Source organism: Rutilus rutilus, assembly GCF_951802725.1.
Source record: "Rutilus rutilus genome assembly, chromosome: 2".
In the NCBI taxonomy this organism is placed as follows: Eukaryota; Metazoa; Chordata; class Actinopteri; order Cypriniformes; family Leuciscidae; genus Rutilus; species Rutilus rutilus.
In genome coordinates, this window is record NC_140210.1 from 51,397,958 (window position 1) to 51,417,891 (window position 19,934).

Below are 19,934 nucleotides of genomic sequence, written 5' to 3' on the forward strand. Positions count from 1 at the left end.
TTGCACTGCACACTCAGACCCCACTCCGGGACGGGTAGCTGGATATAGTATATGGTAGCCGGGATGGCTAGCGCTTCCCAGCCCGTTACGCTGGCTCATTCGGACAATCAGACTCGGCTATGCGATTCAGTTCTCCCAGTGCCAGATTTAGTGGCATCCGTTTAACCTCAGTGGTTATAGCTATAGTATATGGTAGCAAAGCAATGTACAAAGTCCTCCCCTTCGGACTGTCCCTGTCACCCGGCGTCTTTACGAAGGTCGCGGAGGCCGCCCTTTCCCTGTTACGGGAGGTGGGTGTTCGCATCCTCAACTATCTCAAAGACTGGCTCATCTTGGCCCACTCGCGAGATCAGTTGTGTGAACACAGGGACCTGGTGCTCAGACACCTCAGCCATCTGGGGCTTCAGGTCAGCTGGGAAAGAGCAAACTCGACTCCAGTGGCATATCAATTGCCTCAAGTTGCTCACAGTATTCCTTGCTCTCCGCCGGTTTCTGCTGTTGCTGCAAGACAAGCATATACTGGTCTGAACGGACAACACATCGATATGCGTACATAAACCATCAAGGGGATCCACAATCCCATCTCATGTCACAACTCGCCCACCATCTCCTCCTGTGGAGTCAGAAGCGACTCTGGTCAGTGGTCAGCCCCTGTGCTAGACTGGTGCCCATATGTGGTGATCCTATATGTGTATTCTTCCACGGGTAAATAGACTCAAAAAAGAATTCACTGTCCTTGGAGAAATGTAGGATCTTCTAAGCTTCTACCATTCAGTTTTGAACTCAAAGTTAAAGGGTCATTTATTTACTTATTTAATTTATTTATTTATACCATCATAGTGAAAATGGCAGAACAGTGACAAGTAGGCGTTAACAAGTAGGAGCAGCAGTGATTGACTTCTCTGTGTAAAGCCCTCTCCTTCTCCAAGGGTGCGGGGGATCAGGCGGTTTACACGAGGCGCTGGAAGACAGTGTTTGTGGCGTATTTCTTAGGGATCCCAATTCATCAGTCACTGACGTAACTCATAGTGATGACTGAATGGGAACGTCTAGGTTACTAATGTAACTCCTGTTCCCTGAAGGAGGGAAGGGAGCCAAGGTGAAAAAGACATACAATTAAATATATTAAAAATGTACTTGAGTATGTTTTTAGTTCAATACAAATATACTTTAATGCATTTTGAATACATTTAACAGAACGTCTTTTTCAACTGGGAGAAGTTACGTCCCGTTGCCGTTGAGCACCACTCGGCTCCTCTGCGAAAACTTGGTGAGTGTCTGTGATCGCTTCCTTTATAACCACAGCACCGGGTCCGCGATGCAAAGCTCACTCGACAATGTCCATTGGACCGGTTCTGTTAAAACTCGATGATGATATGTTCTCAGGCGCGATCCTAATTCGTCAGTCATGCAACGTCTCGGTTCCCTCCTTCAGGGAACAGGGCTTACATTAGTAACCTAGACGCTAGATACAGTATAAATATATTTATACGTAACTCATAGTGATGACTGAATGTGAACGTCTAGGTTACTAATGTAACTCCTGTTCCCTGAAGGAGGGAAGGGAGAAGTGACGTCCCTTTGCCACAATCCCTGTGTTCACCGCTGAGTAACCGAGAACCGAGAACTGAGACACGAGGAAAGGAAACGAGGATACACAAATAAGAAATGAGAAGCGCCCTATTTGTATATTGGAATATTCTTGATCACTGGAGCGTCACTTCAAAGTGTCAACAGCTGCGATCAAGAGATCTGCCCTTATGTTGTTAAAGTTTAGTTATTTAAAAAATTCATAAATAACAAAGATAAAGCAAGATGTCCTGTTGATATATGTTTGATATATAATTTATATAAACTGCAAAGGTAAAGCATAAATAAAAATGATTGTGACATGTGAAGTGAATAGAGAGAATTGAGATGTCCTTCAAGATGCTGAGTTTGATCAGTTTCTGGGTCACAGGCTGGAGGACGGAGGAGCGAGGAAAAGAAGTAGCATCAAAATTGTAGTTATATATAAAAAATCTCTAAATAAATGTAACGTATTTTTACAGCAGTAAGTTTCTCGTCTGTAACTGTCGGTGTTGGTGTTGCTGTTGGTGTTTTACTCGGTGGAGCATCAGGGGCTTTTGTGATGTACATTTGGTAAGAACTTCATTTAAAAAATCTACTTCTGTATATATGAATAATTACTGTATTACATTTAGGTTAAGTGTTACATTTAAAGCGGTAGTGCGTAAGCTTTGCCTCTTTGTCGCCATCTCTGTTTGAAACCTTGAAATTGCAGTTATTTGAGGCGTTAAATGTGGTGTTTATTCATCTTTCTTCTGACAGTCTTACTAAAAGGATGAACAGAAGATCTGCTATGAAGGAGGTGAGATGATCTCAGTTATTCACAGTGTTTTCCTGCAGAGATGTTTCCTACAGCCACTATGAGCCGTACACAGATATTAAGAGTATAAGACACACGAGTCTCGTGTCCAAACACCCGATTCTTCAGTTCTAGATCCAGTAAAACTGATTTCCATCAAGATCCTCTAAACATTACAGTCAGCATTTAAAACATGAACTCACAATGTGTGTGTCCTTCTGTCTCTCCTGTAGATCTCTGATCCCAATGAAGACACATATACAGCTCTTGAGCTCAAGTCCACGACCTCTGACCTGTACGACACACTCACAGTAAGTGAGACATCAAAGTCAGATACTCCATCACTGATGATCACATGACCGATCTCTCGCTCTCTTTCACACAGACCGTTGATCGCAGACCTCCTGAAGACTCTTGATCCTCAGAGCTTTTCTAAACATGAGAATCCATCAGTAAGTGTCAGAACCTGCAGCTCTTCTCAATATAATCAATACAACTCTCTTCAGTATAGTGTGATTGTTTTATGTATCTTGTGAAAGGTTTTATAATGTTGTTGATGAACTTCAGTCAGTCTTTCTTCATCTTATTGTTTGTTCAGATCAACAGGAAGATTCTGCAGTGAGAGGCGGAGCACAAATGAACCAATCCTGAGCTCTGTGGGCGGAGCCACTGATGATTGACAGGGGTCATCAGTGATGAGTCACAAGAGATTAATTTCTGTATAGTTTAAGAAACATGATGTAACAGTGGAATTAAATGAAAGTTAAAAGCTGGTGAATTGTCATTCTGTAAATATATGTTAAAATTAAGTCAAAACACCTAAAGTGATGTTCAGTTGTGGCAAACAATCTATGCTTTCTCATTTTACAACATTTTCCTGATTTTAAATCATAATTGATTCATAAATTGATCATTTTATTCTGATAATGGCATTCACAATGGAACATGTCTTTTTTTTTTTTTGTGCTCAATATTATCAGCTTCTGTTATTCTGTCTTTTGTGTTCCTGTAACTCTCGCTTTAAATGTTTTTAAGTTTTATTTGTGATCATCTCATATTTGCTTGTACAAACCTTAAGGGCTCATAGATCCTGCAGTATTGATATATGTCGATTATCACAAGCTACTTATTTGGTATTGATTCCATTAAAAAATATTAAAATTTTAATGACAAAACATGGGTTTCTGCATCACTTTATTTGTATTCAATACGTTTTGCTCCAAAACACCCCTGATATTTAGCTGGAGTTTGTTGGTGTGATATGCCTTTAATCATTAATTTCTTTTCTAAAATCACATACCAATTTAAGAAATAACTGTTTTTTACATTGGCATTGTTAAAACTGTAAGAAAAAGTATTGGTATCGGATCAAAATAAAACGTTTGTAATCGCCCATCCCTAACAATCCCTCAAACTGCCACCAGAGGTCACATCTCCTGCGTCTGACATCAACCTCGATGAGCCTCACCTGTAAATCACTATCATTCATCTTCATTCTTCAACAAAGAAAAAGATCATCATTTTTCTTTAGTTTTAGTCCTATTGTTGTCTTGTTGAAGGAGAGGAATTTACAGTTAAAGACCAGGACCAGATATGATGAATGAAGACCAGGAGTCAGAAGTGCAGTCAATTGATGAATGTATTAAAGTATGTGATGAGGATAAATAATTAGGACATTATATAACTGATGCCATTTCTGATGATTGGGACATTTATGGACAGTGTCGTATGATCTATGCACAAGCTAACATGTTGATTTTGTTGAACATGTTGAAGCTAATTTAGCATGTGCTCAGGATCTGTAAAGACTACACATTTAGAGCATATTGTAGCCCTGTGTACCTTTGTGTGCTTCCCATTTGTGGCGGCGCTACAGAAAGAGCAGCGTGCAGAAACTCAGTGTATCATATAATGATGGGATAGGCTGATGCTTAAACGTACAGTATGGAATTTTTCGCCGCTAGGGGTCGCTAACCTCTTTACAATAACAAAGGCGTAGTTTGATGACGCAACATTTGCTAAGAATTATGGATCTTGTCGTCAACGTCAAGCCGACCGATCTAATAATGTTTATGGATGAGTGAATACATCGATGCTTTTATCATGACTGTGATATGAAGCAGTTCGGGATTGCTAAGAGACAGCTATCAGCTCCACACGCGACGCGAGTCCCGCGGATGTAAAAGGAATATGGACATTTCACTCTACCGAACTACACGCAGAATTACTACTCACAGGTCAGTTTATTAGACAAATTAAACAAGAGGTAACGCAGCGCTGTTTCACTTGGTCTAACGTTACACTATCACACTAAACTGAATTTGAATGTGTTAAAATGTATGTGTTAGTTTGTCTGTATGAGACTAGCAGTAAGCTAGATCAACATTAGAATAACATACAGATCATATTCTAACATTTTATCATTGTTGAACTATATAACATTGATTAGTTTTATGTAAATGTGCTCACCTGTTTAATAAAGTACATAGGAGTGGTCGAAGTCTCGGACGTGGAGCTCTCGTTTACTGTCTATGGGAGCTCTCGGCATCTCGAAAACACCGCGCTGATATTGATTCTCGTTTTAGTTCTCCTTTTTTATCCAAAGTCTGCTTGCCATGGTCCATAATGTTTGAACGAAACAACAACAGCGTGCAAATAGACATCGCGAACTACACAGTTGTCCACGTCTGTCGCTTTGGTTACTATCAGAGGGCTCTGGTTGCTATGGCAGTACGAGCGGAAACCAGGGACAACGCGGATATGACGCCATTGACGGCGACAAAACGGAAATAAAGAAACGGGACGTGTCTTCGAATTAAATTACAAATTTCTCCTGGTTTGAAAGTTGTTGGAAACAGTCGGGATAATGTAAGTATACAACTAAAAAAAATATATAACATAGATATAGTGATTTTTGCTATTTGTAAAGCAAAAAAGTTACATATTGTGCCTTTAAAGGTACAATATGTAAGATTTTTGCATTAAAATATCCCAAAATCACAAGGCCAGTGTTATATATTTAGCAGTGTTGATTACTTACAATATCCCAAATGTTTCCAACTATTTTTAAATCGTGAGAAAATTGTGATTTTAACCAAGGAAACGGGGCGTTAGAGCAGGGGGGAGCTGGGAGTCACCAGTCAATGGCGTCATATCCGCGTTACCCTCGGTTTCCGCTCGTACTGCGTGGAGTCCTTGACAAATGCGGAAGTTGTAGTTGTAGCGTCTATCTAGCAACAAACGCTAGCTTGTTTCGTGCAGTCGTTATGGGACACAATTATTCTTTACCGATTGCAGCTGGTTCTGTCGACAAAGACAAGTCCCATAAACGTAAACGTCAACGTACGGGTATTATTGCTTTAGGTTTGTGTTTAGTTTATTGACATTGTTTATCACGTCTGGTGTTTATGGCCATGTAAATAAATATAGTGTGGCGAGCAGGACGAGGCCGTGGGCCGTGAGAGAGCGGCACGAGGCCGGCGGCATGATTACTGATGCGCGACGCACCGGTCTCGTATCTCTCACAGAGGAGCGGAAGCATAAAGGAGGAGCGACGACAGTGAAGAGCGAGAGAGGACAGGCCTGAACTTGTGTTGTGTTTTGTTTTATTGTGACAGCAGTCGTCCGTGAGGGGTTGCTGTCTTTTACTTTCGTTTTGTATTTGTTTTATTTTTATCATTAAAATGTGTCATGAATGTTCGCCGGTTCCCGCCTCCTTCTTCCCATAACATCTGAACTTCGTTACATATAGCATGTGTTATACATAAAGATTAATCAGTAATTTGGCAAATGATGTGGGTATGTTCGAATGTACTTTTACAACAATTGTTTAGAACACGTAAAACCTCGCAGCGTTATCACAACAATGAATTCGACAAATACAGTAACATCCATGATAACCAATTTAGTATTAAACCTTACTTTTCTTGCGGTTAATTCATTTTAATGAAACAAAAGCATGTCATTAAACGCAACATTTATAAAAATAGAACTTTACCTCATCCATGAACATGATTTTTAGATTCCCGTCTGACTGATTTACATCCACGGTGGAGTGAACAACAGTTCCCATCATTCCACGCTCCTTCACATCGTCATCAAGCTCCGCCGTTGTTGTTGTTGTTTGGAATGTAGCGCCTTCTAGCGGCAGAAAATCTTGCATATTGTACCTTTAAGGTGCCACTATGGAGCAGAGCAAGCCAAATGTTTGTCAGTGTTGACGTGTCCCCCTGTTCTGCTGTAATATCATACAGATGTATGTGTAGGTTATCACTCTGCAAACAGGATCATTTCAACACTGATGAACCCGGCACTAAGATCAGTCAGGTTCTTCTCCAGTATGAGGAACCATTGGCGTTTTACATGTAAATATGTGATATGTGGACTCTTTTTGTTTTTCTGTATTTGTCTGTTTTATTATTTGTGTTTTTGGACCATGTGTGTCCTTAATAAAGCTTTGATGATGATGATGATGATGATGTTCTTTCTCTCAGTGAGAGGTTCAGACAATATTCATCATTATTCTCTAGTGATTGAAGATGAAAAGTAAAGTAAATGCTTTAACTAAGAAGTGATCTCGTAGGCGACTGATTGAAGTGACCCCAGTGACCTCGGATGTCTTCAGCTAGAAGATCAAATATATGTTTTAACACGTGTTGGGTGTCTCTCTGTCTTTAAAACATGGAGAGTTCCAGTAAACAGACATGTATGTAAAACTAAATAAATCTCATACGCCTGAACAAATCATTCATATCCTTTAATATGTAGAAGGATAAATATTGATTAATACCCTAGATCAGGGGTCTCCAAACTCGGGCCTGAGGGCCACAGCTCTGCAGAGTTTAGCTCCAACCCTGATAAACTCCTGTCTGCAGCTTTCTAGTGATCCTGAAGACATTGATTAACTGGATCAGGGGCCCGTTCTTCGTACGTTGCTTAAAACATCCGAGATCAAATGAGACATCCAGGATGATATCATCGTGCTAATCATGATCCCGCTAATTAGGTTCTTCGAACACACCTGCTGTTTATGATTAACCCTGTTAATGATAAACATTCCCTTTTAAACAGACCAAAATTAATCTAAGGCCCTGTTTACTCCTGGTATTAAGATGCGTTTTGGTCGATCGGATCACAAGTGGACGATGCTAAAGGTGTAAATGGGGTCTAAAATGTTTTGAGCTCGTCCACTTTCCACCACTTCCAGAGGTCGTTGTAAACACATTCGACCGGATTGCTTTCGTAGTAGTTTCGCTCATGTGGTCGAATGTGTTCAAACAGCCACAAAAGACCGTCTTCTCTCCGTCTACTGATCTAATGTGTGAACATTATGGGAAGAGCTCTAGCCAGACCTTATTTCGTCCATTAGATCGAAAGATCTGCAAAAACACACTCATTTACCTGCCCATAGACCCTCCCCTCGAAGAAATCAGGACAGAAGTGGTTGAAAGTGGACAAAAGAGACGGATTACAACACCAGGTGTGAACGGGAATGTGTCTCCCTCGTCTACTTGTGATCCAATCGACCAAAACGCATCTTAAGAACACAACTGGAGCTTGAACACAGAGTAACCGTCAGGATGAAGGAAAAGATGAAAAGTGCAGTAAGCAGAAAAAAGGCCAGTGTGAAATCACTTCCTGTTTAGGGTTAGCACTATTTTAAAAACACTCATCACTCTAAAGATCACAGCTCATCTGTGAAGACGTGCTGTCAGACACAGCGAATCATGTGTTCAGAGGACATTTATCAAAATGTTGAACGCAGAGATATTGAGGACACACAGAATCACAGCCAGGATGAAGGAAAAGATGGAAAGCGCAGTAAGCAGAAAACTACTTTACAGCAGAGATGATGTCGCAGATGATGTTGTTAAAGGTGTCACTAATGTTTGAGGAAATGAGAAATGTTACATACCATTGCAAATACTTTTCTAAGAACATGTGTTGGTGTTTCTGATTTTATATTTAACATATTATTTTATTAAATTATTTAAATATACAAATATTTATTTTACTTTTTCATTTTTTGGGGGATATTTTATCATTTGGTAATGTTTGTCTTATAAAAGAATATACTGTAAAACCTCTATCTACAGCATTACATAAAGACAAGGGTATATGAAAAGGTTGATTTGAAACATATTTTCTAATAATATGAAGGGTATACACTGATATGTGTGTGTTTTGTCTCTGTTTGTCAGGAGGAAGCAAGTGTTTGGTGTTGATGACAGTGTGTCTCGGGCTCATTTGTGTTCTTCTGCTGGTCTTCATCACACTGTACATCACCATCACAGCAGAGAGAGACCTGTTAAAGAACACAGTTGAAGAGTTCAATCACACTATCAACAGCTTGAGTCAGAAGAAACTGGAGTTAGAAAGCAAAGTCATGGATTTGAGTGAAGAACTGAAGAAAGAAACATCTAAACAAGGTCAGTGCGAATCTATGAAAGCCTGTTTCTGCCACAGCTGAGTAAAATGTAATGAGTAATGTGATTCTAAAATAACTTTTCTCATAATTTTGACTTAGTATGGCATTATATTAAGAAGGTTCCTCATACAAGTAGGGGAGAGAAGGGCACAACCTAACGCCTGTTTCACACACACTCAGTGTGGAGTGTGTGTGCGGTGCAGGAGCAGCACGCTATAGTGCTTTCACATTATGCTGCATTTGCAGTGTGTAACTGATCCGCAGCTGTACCACAAACACATACTCACTATTTGTATTTCAAATCCAGAAGTTTTCAGCAACTATTATTTCAAAAAAAAAGTTTTCAGTGATCAACAATTTTTCTCATTTTCAATGAGAGTCAATAATCTCACTGCTGAGAAAAGTCAGTAACAGAGAAGTTTTGACTCTGTGAATCAGAAGAAACTGGAGTTAGAGACTGAACTAAGGAAGTTATCTGAATGAGGTTTGTGCAAATGGATTTATATGTTTATTTGCACTTTACAACACAAATAGCAAGCAAAGTGTTTGTGTTTGTTGAAAGGAAATGACACGTTTTTCATATCCTGTGAGTCGAAGAGCTGGTCTGAGAGCAGGCAGTTCTGCAGAGATCGAGGAGCTGATCTGATCATTATCAACACTGAAGAGAAGCAGGTGAGTTTGTGTGAGTGTCTGTTAGTTAATGAGAGGAATCACACTTACTCCTGTTTTTACTCACACAGAGGCACATAACTTCATTAGTCAAGGAGAGTGTGTGGATTGGTTTGTCTGACTCTGAGACTGAAGGCAGAATGAAATGAGTGGATAATTCAGCACTGAATCAAGGGTAAGTGATCGAAGAAACACTTCGGATTCATTTGTTAAGTCATTTAAATTCTCATTCAAAAATTACATTATCACAACCTTTATAAATTAGACTCAGCTTTTCCACAAACACAATCACAACAACAACCACAATAAAAAAATATATAAAAAACTTCCCATAAATAAATTGTATGGATACATTTTTCTCTCTCTTGCTTTTCTGCACTTTAACTTCTGAACTACTCTGCTGTTGTCCCAGCTCACAATGTTGTGTTCTAAGAACGGTTTCCAAACATTCTGTTTTGTTTTTGTTTTGTTTTTTTAAGGTTTTGATGTTCCTGAAATATTCTTTCAACTTACTTTTTATTAAATAATCTGCTGATGTACTTACAAACTTTCCAATGCCTCGTTTTATGAGAACAGAACCGATTTGTATACTGTAGAAGTTTGGTACCATTCTGGGCATTATTAGTGAGGTAATTTACAAGATACAAATAGGATCCGTTAGCGCCTGCACTAAACCATTCGGCTGATATCTCTAAATAAGCTCTAACTTTAATAATGTTCAACCAAGGGAAAAAGGCGGGGTATTTGGCTTGATGTCATGGTGCAAAGGACCCTAGGTTGATTTCACTCCGAACCATCCCTTTAATGAAACATTTTTACTGTGGATTTTACTGTGAAGCTTTAAGCCAGAAATGTATTGATCCTTAATATTTAAAGGACATTCGAAGAATGTTTGTCTAAGAATGTTTTTCAAAGAATGTTTTCTGCCAAAATTTTGAGAACATTCATCAAATACTAACGAGAATATGTGCTGATTTCATGAACATTGTTTTGAAAGTGTTTAATTCTCACACTTGCAAAACTTTACATTAATTTAAGAGAAAAGTTAGGAACAATAAAACTTTCCCATGTTCCAAGAATGTTCTTTTTAAAAGAGCGAAACAACCTTATTCATCTGAAGTTCGTTGTCATTCTAATGTTTAAAGGATGTTCCAAGAATGTTGTTCTAAGAACGTTTTCTCCCAACATTATATCGACATTTAAAGAACCTACAAACAATGTATAAATAATGTTTTTGTGCAAACCTTTTGAGAGCGTTAATAATGACCAGATAATGTTGAAGAAACACTCTATTAACGTTACTGGAAGAACGTTTGTTCATAACTTTGAGAGAACCTTGACAGAACATTTGCCAAAGTTATGAGATCGTTCCCTGGTGGTGCTGTGAATATTGTTGGCTCTTTTATGATGAATAGCTTGTTAAGCTCCTCATTTATTGTTGTCTGAATGGATACAAATTTTCATTGAACATCTGGGGTCGAATAACTGAAAATCTGACACACTTTATTCAGGTTTTGGTACAGAGGTGAGCCGAATAACTATCTAGGTACAAATGAGGACTGCATTGAACTGGATCCTACAAAAGATCCTGTGAGCAACTGGAATGATCTGCAATGCTCTTATATGAGGAAATGGATTTGTGAGAAATAAGTTTCATCCTTGTTGTGCTTTTGCATCTATGATTGATGATCTATGAATCATTCTTATTGTGAATGTATAATTTCTGATTGAGGTTTCTGTCTTTTAAAAAACTGTCATCTGATCTTCATATGAATTTGTTAGAAGGAAAATGTAAATGATTTTCTCATTGCTATAATAAACTCACAACATCCAGTATCTGGTTGATCTGGGACTCCAAACCTCTGATTATTATTCTGATATTGAGTGTCTATGAAATTGCTTTTGAGTTGTATTGCTTTTACTTTTAATAAAATGGTCAATAGCCATTATTATTAGTAGTAAACTGTATTTTTGTTTTTATTTTTATGTTTCATTATTGTTCATCTGTTTATTGCACTATGGCTATATATGCTCCAGTCCAGCAGGGGCAGCAGAGAGCAGGTTTATCAGACTGAAGTGATCAGAGAGGAACAGAAACATATTCAGGCACTTTCTGCTGTTTCTGCATCATCAATACAAAGGTCCAGTTTGACCTGTTTAAGTGTGTTTGAGTTTATTTGAGTGTTCACAGATTCCTCTTGTTGGCTTTTGAAGCGGATAACATGTTGAATGTACAATACACAGACACAGTAGTATGAGTCTGCAGGGAGTTTTTAGGTTGGACTGCAAGTCTTTATTCTTGTTGAAGGCCAGTGTGAAATAAAATCACTTCCTGTTTAGAGTTAGCAGCATAACACACACACACACACACAAAACGCTACTCATTCTGAAGATCACAGCTCATATGTGTAGACGTACTGTCCGACATACTGTAAGAGCAAATTATGAAATCAAAATATTGAATGCAGAGATATTAAGAACACAACTGGAGCTTGAACACAGAGTTACTGTCAGGATGAAGGAAAAGATGGAAAGTGCAGTAAGCAGAAAACTACTTTAATAAAATAATATGTTAAATATAAAATCAGAAACACTAACACATGTTCTTAGAAAAGTATTTGCAATGGTATGTAACATTTATCATTTCCTCAAACATTAGTGACACCTTTAACAACATCATCTGCGACATCATCTCTGCTTTAACAGATCTTCTATCGCCCTACAACCCATCGCGCTCTTTAAGATCACTAAATTCGAGGCTTCTGGTCATTCCTAGGATATCTAAGTCCACTAAAGGAGGGAGGGCGTTTTCACTTTTAGCTCCTAAACTCTGGAATGGCCTTCCTGATATTGTTCGAGGCTCAGACTCGCTGTCCCAGTTTAAAACTAGGTTAAAGACGCATCTCTTTAGCCAAGCATTCACATAACACTTACCTTTTATACTACAGTTGAATCGGATCGAATGCATTAAAGGGGTGGTTCAGGATTTTCAACATCGGACCTCATTTTCAAGTGAGCCTGTTTGTCATTCATCAGTGGAGACCGTTTTCAAAAAAATTCATCCAGTCCTTACTTTTGGATAGTTCGCTGGTGCTAGGCTAGCGCGAGTCAACGGTAGATGCGTTAGCCTGCCATTAAAAACAGTTTTACCCACTCCACAGTACATCAAAAGCAAATCAATTATAACGCCAGACTACCGATATAAATGTCTGTTGAGAGAATAATGTTAGAAATCAAACTACCCTTTCATCGCATTGCAATAGTTATACTTTGTTCCCTGTGTTTATTAGCACAGTCTACAGCAGCGGCGGAGTGATATTAAGTTACCTAGGCAACCGAGACTACTACTAGCTAGCTAGACGTCCCGACTGTAGGGCGCTTCTTTTCTGTGTTTACTTTTCGGCGCAGTACTAACCGGAGCAAAGTAAAATTCCGCCACTGCTGAGAAACTAGTTCCTGTAAATGTAATGCGATCATTGAGATGCAAGTGTAGTTTGATTTCTAACATTATTCTCTCAACAGACATTTATATCGGTAGTCTGGCGTTATAATTGATTTGCTTTTGATGTACTGTGGAGTGGGTAAAACTGTTTTTAATGGCAGGCTAACGCATCTACCGTTGACTCGCGCTAGCCTAGCACCAGCGAACTATCCAAAAGTAAGGACTGGATGAATTTTTTTGAAAACGGTCTCCACTGATGAATGACAAACAGGCTCACTTGAAAATGAGGTCCGATGTTGAAAATCCTGAACCACCCCTTTAATATTATGAACAGCAGCTATGCTAATTATTTCCCATCTGCTTTTCTGTTGTTATCTCGGCTAGTCCCGAGGTAAATAGAGTTCGTCAGGTCCAGTTTGTATCCAGCCTCTCATGGAAACCTCAGATGCCCAAACAGCCGTGAAGAGACGACTCGACGCTGGCGATATGTTATGCCCTAAATTTATACATTAACTAACTGTATTTTTCTATGTACATTTCTGAAATGCACTTCTGTAAAGCTGCTTTGAAACAATATGTATTGTGAAAAGCGCTATACAAATAAATTTGAATTGAATTGAATTGTTTGTTATGGATTTGGCTATTGACAACTTTGACTATATTTGTTTACGACGCCGCCGTTGTTTATGCTCAATGGGAAACGCAAAGCTAACGTTATCTTGCTATTATTGTGTCCTTGTATGGGAGCTATAGTTATTTTGTGCACTCATAATACAGAGATTGATGGAAACGCAACAAGTGTCTGTCGTTGTTTTAATATTTCTATGTTCCCCTTTTCACTGGGAGACGACACAGTCACGTATAGTTCTGCAGTCAGACACATCTCGTCTCATATGTGCTCGTTCAATCCCTCAAACTGCCACCAGAGGTCACCATCTCCTGCGACTGACATCAACCTTGATGAGCCTCACCTGTAAATCACTATCATTCATCTTCATTCATCCTCACAATTATTCATCTTCAACTTACAGAAAAAGATGATCATTTCTGTTTAAGTAGGTTTAGTTCAGTAATGTTGTTCTCTTGTTGAGGGAGGGACTGTGATGTTTCTGTCGCTGGGTGTTAATAAACAGTGTTAACCACACAAAGCTTCACTGTAAAGCGGGTCATTTTCGTCTGTCGAAAATTCGTCAGTCATTTGGTTGCTGTTGATCTGATGAGCTTCAACACGGTAAGACAAACAGATGATTATTGCTCATATAACATACATCCCAGCTAACAGGGAACGTTCCCACAACTTTCACTAACGTTCTTTAAAAGTTGTGTAAATGTTAGCACAAAACGTTAGTAAAATAATGTTTTCGGAACGTTCATACAACGTTATTAACGTTCTTGTAACGTTGAGTAAAAAACGTTCTTAGAACAACGTTCTTGGAACGTCTTTATGACGTTATTTGTGATTGATGAACGTTCTCATAACGTTGATAGAAAACGTTCTTAGAACAAGGTTCTTGGAACGTCTTTATGACGTTATTTGTGATTGATGAACGTTCTCATAACGTTGATAGAAAACGTTCTTAGAACAAGGTTTTTGGAACGTCTTTTTGACGTTATTTTTGACTTGATTAACGTTCTCATAATGTTGATAGAAAATGTTCTTAGAACAAGGTTCTTGGAACGTCTTTGTGACGTTATGTTGTGATGGATGAACGTTCTCATAATGTTGATAGAAAACGTTCTTAGAACAAGGTTCTTGGAACGTCTTTATGACGTTATTTATGATTGATGAAAGTTCTCATAACGTTGATAGAAAACGTTCTTAGAACAAGGTTCTTGGAATGTCTTTTTGACGTTATTTGTGATTGATGAACGTTCTCATAATGTTGATAGAAAACGTTCTTAGAACAAGGTTCTTGGAATGTCTTTTTGACGTTATTTGTGATTGATGAACGTTCTCATAACGTTGATAGAAAACGTTCTTAGAACAAGGTTCTTGGAACGTCTTTATGACGTTATTTGTGATTGATGAACGTTCTCATAACGTTGATAGAAAACGTTCTTAGAACAAGGTTCTTGGAACGTCTTTTTGATGTTATTTTTGATTTGATTAACGTTCTCATAACGTTGATAGAAAACGTTCTTAGAACAAGGTTCTTGGAACGTCTTTTTGACGTTATTTGTGATTGATGAACGTTCTCATAATGTTGATAGAAAACGTTCTTAGAACAAGGTTCTTGGAACGTCTTTATGACGTTATTTATGATTGATGAAAGTTCTCATAACGTTGATAGAAAACGTTCTTAGAACAAGGTTCTTGGAATGTCTTTTTGACGTTATTTGTGATTGATGAACGTTCTCATAACGTTGATAGAAAACGTATGAACGTTCTCATAACGTTGATAGAAAACGTTCTTAGAACAAGGTTCTTGGAACGTCTTTATGACGTTATTTGTGATTGATGAAAGTTCTCATAACGTTGATAGAAAACGTTCTTAGAACAAGGTTCTTGGAACGTCTTTTTGATGTTATTTTTGATTTGATTAACGTTCTCATAACGTTGATAGAAAACGTTCTTAGAACAAGGTTCTTGGAACGTCTTTTTGATGTTATTTTTGATTTGATGAACGTTCTCATAATGTTGATAGAAAATGTTCTTAGAACAAGGTTCTTGGAACGTCTTTATGACGTTATGTTGTGATGGATGAACGTTCTCATAATGTTGATAGAAAACGTTCTTAGAACAAGGTTCTTGGAACGTCTTTATGACGTTATTTATGATTGATGAAAGTTCTCATAACGTTGATAGAAAACGTTCTTAGAACAAGGTTCTTGGAACGTCTTTATGACGTTATTTATGATTGATGAAAGTTCTCATAACGTTGATAGAAAACGTTCTTAGAACAAGGTTCTTGGAATGTCTTTTTGACGTTATTTGTGATTGATGAACGTTCTCATAACATTGATAGAAAACGTTCTTAGAACAAGGTTCTTGGAACGTTTTTATGACGTTATTTGTGATTGATGAAAGTTCTCATAACGTTGATAGAAAACGTTCTTAGAACAAGGTTCTTGGAACGTCTTTTTGATGTTATTTTTGATTTGATTAACGTTCTCATAACGTTGATAGAAAACGTTCTTAGAACAAGGTTCTTGGAACGTCTTTTTGACGTTATTTGTGATTGATGAACGGTCTCATAATGTTGATAGAAAATGTTCTTAGAACAAGGTTCTTGGAACGTCTTTATGACGTTATGTTGTGATGGATGAACGTTCTCATAATGTTGATAGAAAACGTTCTTAGAACAAGGTTCTTGGAACGTCTTTTTGACGTTATTTGTGATTGATGAACGTTCTCATAACGTTGATAGAAAACGTTCTTAGAACAAGGTTCTTGGAACGTCTTTATGACGTTATTTATGATTGATGAAAGTTCTCATAACGTTGATAGAAAACGTTCTTAGAACAAGGTTCTTGGAACATCTTTATGACATTATGTTGTGATGGATGAACGTTCTCATAACGTTGATAGAAAACATTCTTAGAACAAGGTTCTTGGAACGTCTTTATGACGTTATTTATGATTGATGAAAGTTCTCATAATGTTGATAGAAAACGTTCTTAGAACAAGGTTTTTGGAACGTCTTTATGACATTATGTTGTGATGGATGAACGTTCTCATAACGTTGATAGAAAACGTTCTTAGAACAAGGTTCTTGGAACGTCTTTAAGACGTTATGTTGTGATGGATGAACATTATCATAATGTTGATATAAAACATTCTTAGAACAAGGTTCTTGGAACGTCTTTATGACATTATGTTGTGATGGATGAACGTTCTCATAACGTTGATAGAAAACGTTCTTAGAACAAGGTTCTTGGAATGTCTTTTTGACGTTATTTGTGATTGATGAAAGTTCTCATAATGTTGATAGAAAACGTTCTTAGAACAAGGTTCTTGGAATGTCTTTTTGACGTTATTTGTGATTGATGAACGTTCTCATAACGTTGATAGAAAACGTTCTTAGAACAAGGTTCTTGGAACGTCTTTTTGACGTTATTTGTGATTGATGAAAGTTCTCATAAAGTTGATAGAAAACGTTCTTAGAACAAGGTTCTTGGAACGTCTTTATGACGTTATGTTGTGATTGATGAACGTTCTCATAACGTTGATAGAAAACGTTCTTAGAACAAGGTTCTTGGAATGTCTTTTTGACGTTATTTGTGATTGATGAACGTTCTCATAACGTTGATAGAAAACGTTCTTAGAACAAGGTTCTTGGAACGTCTTTTTGACGTTATTTGTGATTGATGAAAGTTCTCATAAAGTTGATAGAAAACGTTCTTAGAACAAGGTTCTTGGAACGTCTTTATGACGTTATGTTGTGATTGATGAACGTTCTCATAATGTTGATAGAAAACGTTCTTAGAACAAGGTTCTTGGAACGTCTTTTTGACATTATTTGTGATTGATGAAAGTTCTCATAATGTTGATAGAAAACGTTCTTAGAACAAGGTTCTTGGAACGTCTTTTTGACGTTATTTGTGATTGATGAAAGTTCTCATAATGTTGATAGGAAACGTTCTTAGAACAAGGTTCTTGGAACGTCTTTATGACGTTATGTTGTGATGGATGAAAGTTCTCATAATGTTGATAGAAAACGTTCTTAGAACAAGGTTCTTGGAACATCTTTTTGACGTTATTTGTGATTGATGAAAGTTCTCATAATGTTGATAGAAAACGTTCTTAGAACAAGGTTCTTGGAACGTCTTTTTGACGTTATTTGTGATTGATGAAAGTTCTCATAATGTTGATAGAAAACATTCTTAGAACAAGGTTCTTGGAACGTCTTTTTGACGTTATTTGTGATTGATGAAAGTTCTCATAATGTTGATAGGAAACGTTCTTAGAACAAGGTTCTTGGAACGTCTTTATGACGTTATGTTGTGATGGATGAAAGTTCTCATAATGTTGATAGAAAACGTTCTTAGAACAAGGTTCTTGGAACGTCTTTTTGACGTTATTTGTGATTGATGAACGTTCTCATAACGTTGTTAGAAAACATTCTTAGAACAAGGTTCTTGGAACGTTTTTTTGACATTATTTGTGATTGATGAAAGTTCTCATAACGTTGATAGAAAACGTTCTTAGAACAAGGTTCTTGGAACGTCTTTTTGACGTTATATTGTGATGGATGAACATTCTCATAATGTTGATAGAAAACGTTCTTAGAACAAGGTTCTTGGAACGTCTTTTTGACATTATTTGTGATTGATGAAAGTTCTCATAACGTTGATAGAAAACGCTCTTAGAACAAGGTTCTTGGAACGTCTTTATGACGTTATTTGTGATGGATGAACATTCTCATAATGTTGATAGAAAACGTTCTTAGAACAAAGTTCTTGGAACATCTTTTTGACATTATTTGTGATTGATGAAAGTTCTCATAACGTTGATAGAAAACGTTCTTAGAACAAGGTTCTTGGAACGTCTTTATGACGTTATTTGTGATTGATGAAAGTTCTCATAACGTTGATAGAAAACGTTCTTAGAACAACATTCTCAGAACGTCCTTATAATGTTATTAGTATTTTCTGAATGTTATATTTAGGCTATCATAGGCTATCATAGGCTATCATATTTTGAGTGTTTTTAGTAATTGTTGTTTTGGTGTGTTTGAGTGCCCATTGATGTTACAATTACACAGCAAAAGTTCAGTGACATTTTTATTTGTGAATGGTAGAAAGCAAGTACTGATCCTGAAATAATGACATAAATAAAGGTAAAAAATTGAACTACATGATGCAGGGAGCAGACTACACAGTGAACTCAGAGAAAACGCTACGCTTGAGTAAAAACAGTTTGTGAATAGGCTACTACAAATGATGCCCATGAAAGAGATTGTGAATGCATTGAATAGGATATGTTTTGTTGGTTAATAGCATAAGCTACTATTACATAGTAGTGATAACGTTAAGCACACCAGAATGAAATAAAATATTCAGAAGTTAACAGCATAGCTGACTTACAGATTCAGTTAACATCCACTAATGAGTAAGCGTGATGATTCAGGGAGCTGGCTACACAGTGAACTCAGAGGAAACGCTACCCTTGAGCAAACAGTGTGTGAATAGCTACTACAAATGATGGGAAAGTGCCCGTGCAAAATCAGTTTTTTTGTGTGTTTTTAATAATTGTTGTTTTGGTGTGTTTGAGTGCTCATTGTTACAATTACACAGCAAAAGTTCAGTGACATTTTTATTTATGCATGGAAGAAAGCACCAAGTAAAATTTGACTATATACGATTCAGGGAGCAGGCTACAGTGAACTCTGAGAAAAGCTGTGAATAAAATACAATATTCAGAAGTAAACAGTGTAGCTGACAGAGTGTTTATGCCAGAATGTTAATTTTTAGACAATTACCTTCTTTTACCGATATATTTAACAATATCTTTTGCATTTCTAATCCAAACAACGTCAAACTTTACACTGACTGCACTTACTTGTGCCCGTAGCAAAAAACCTGTCAAGTTTGAAAATGTTGTTAACAGACAGACAGACAGACCTTCCTATAATTTGGATAGATGTACAGATAGATAGATATGCTATTCAAATATGTGAAGCACTGTTAAATATATTGAAATACATTTTGAAAATATATTATTTCAAAAATACATTGAACATAAACCTTTTAAATTGTTCCTCATGTTACATCTTTAAATATGTGTACATATTGTGTATATTTCACAAAATATATTCATGCCTTTTATCATGTTTAGTTTTTAATAAATGTTTTTGCAATTTTATTTCTACACCACGTTAACCATTTATAAAGCTATATAATATATTACATTATATTATAATATATAACTATATATAGCCTATTAACCTATTATATAAATGATTTTGTAAACATTGTTTTACACTCATACTTCATATACTCATTCCGTTTACAGTTTGGTGATGGCCACTAGCCATACACTTAATAATGTTAACCTCACATTTCAGGATATTTTATATGATTATCAA

The 19,934-nt window shown here is 37.1% G+C and overlaps 1 long non-coding RNA gene across 1 annotated transcript; it reads left to right on the forward strand.

Moving 5' to 3' along the window:
* Positions 1 to 2,061: 2,061 nt before the first annotated feature.
* LOC311286097 lies at positions 2,062 to 3,448 on the forward strand. Its single transcript, XR_014626482.1, has 5 exons — positions 2,062 to 2,142; positions 2,332 to 2,371; positions 2,602 to 2,679; positions 2,754 to 2,820; positions 2,967 to 3,448. It is a non-coding gene; the product is annotated as an uncharacterized lncRNA (long non-coding RNA).
* Positions 3,449 to 19,934: the final 16,486 nt, after the last annotated feature.